Source organism: Babylonia areolata, chromosome 24 (genome assembly GCF_041734735.1).
Source record: "Babylonia areolata isolate BAREFJ2019XMU chromosome 24, ASM4173473v1, whole genome shotgun sequence".
In the NCBI taxonomy this organism is placed as follows: domain Eukaryota; kingdom Metazoa; phylum Mollusca; class Gastropoda; order Neogastropoda; family Buccinidae; genus Babylonia; species Babylonia areolata.
Window position 1 is genome coordinate 33,912,876 of NC_134899.1, and position 1,468 is coordinate 33,914,343.

Here is a 1,468-nt window from a genome sequence, read left to right on the forward strand (position 1 = left end):
CTACCGTTAGTGCAATGATATGATCCAAACAGAACATACTCCTTTATATGTGGTATGCTTAACTATGTTTTGCATACATATGTATTTGTACACACGCGCACGCGCGTGCGCATGTGTGTGTGTGTGTGTGTGTGTGTACCGTGTATGTGTGTGTGTGCCCGGTGAGTGTGTGTGTCTCTGTGTGTGTGTGTGTGTGTGTGTGTGTGTGTGTTCAGTGTGTGCATGTGTGTGTGTGCCGTCCGGTGTATGTGTGTGTGTGTGTGTGTGTTAGTCAGGTGTCACATTGTGTGTGTGTGCCAGTGTGTGTGTGTGTCAGTGTGTGCCGGTGTGTGTGTGTGTGTCAGGTGTATGTGTGTGTGTGTGTGTGTGTGTGTGTGTGTGTGTGTGTGTGTGTGTGTCGGTGTGTGAGTGAGTGGTTCGCAGTGGATCCCCAACCGGATTGGTCAGTCTTTGGTGACAGTGAACCATCTGTGTATATGATGATGGCCGTGCCGTGTGCGGTACTGGTGTACTACGGCAGCCGGCGGGTGTACTGCTGCCGGATACAGTGAGTGCGTGCGTGCACGACGGTGTCACACTGACACATACAAACACACACACACACACACACACACACACACACACACACACACACACTGACACACATACGACACACACACACACACACACACACACACACACACACTGACACACATACGACACACACACACACACACCGCCGGAGAGGACTGACGGTGACGCACTGACTCCCAGTCCACATCTGTTGCACGCACACACACACAGGCTGACGGACACACACTGGCACACACACACACACATTTGCAGACGTGACACGCACACACACACACTCACACACACACACACACACACACACACACACACACACACACACACACACACACACACACACACACTCACACACACAACGCTGAAATACGCAGACCCGGCGGCATCAGCCGTCACTGCCACTTAAATACAGACGGCGTTGTGCCAAACCGGCGTTCTTGGGAGCAATAATTCAATGAATGATTGATTAAAGTTATCACAGAAAATTATGTCAGTTTTTAAGCACTGTATGTGTTTTAAGCTGAGGTTTGTGCTCAGCAGTTGCTGGTGGATTATATCCTTCCCTACTGTTTTATTTCAAGTATCTATTTATTGTTGATTAAAAAAGAAAAAGTAAAAAAAAAGACTGCTGTATACAGTTTTGTGCACTCGCATGAAGAAAACCTCATACGGGCATGACAGAAATGAGTAACTGACCTTTCAGTTTAGTTCATCCCTGTTGAAATTGTTGCAGTATTGTTTACTGCTGACTTCCGAACGCACGAAATATACGCATGAGGCCCGCGTTCAACTGTTTACATCTTTCATGTTAAAACCAGTTTCATTGGCTGATGGTGTAACTCCAAGCCAATCGGTAAAAAGGGAACAAGTTGCTTGAGCCAACCTTCCATGAGATAGGAAA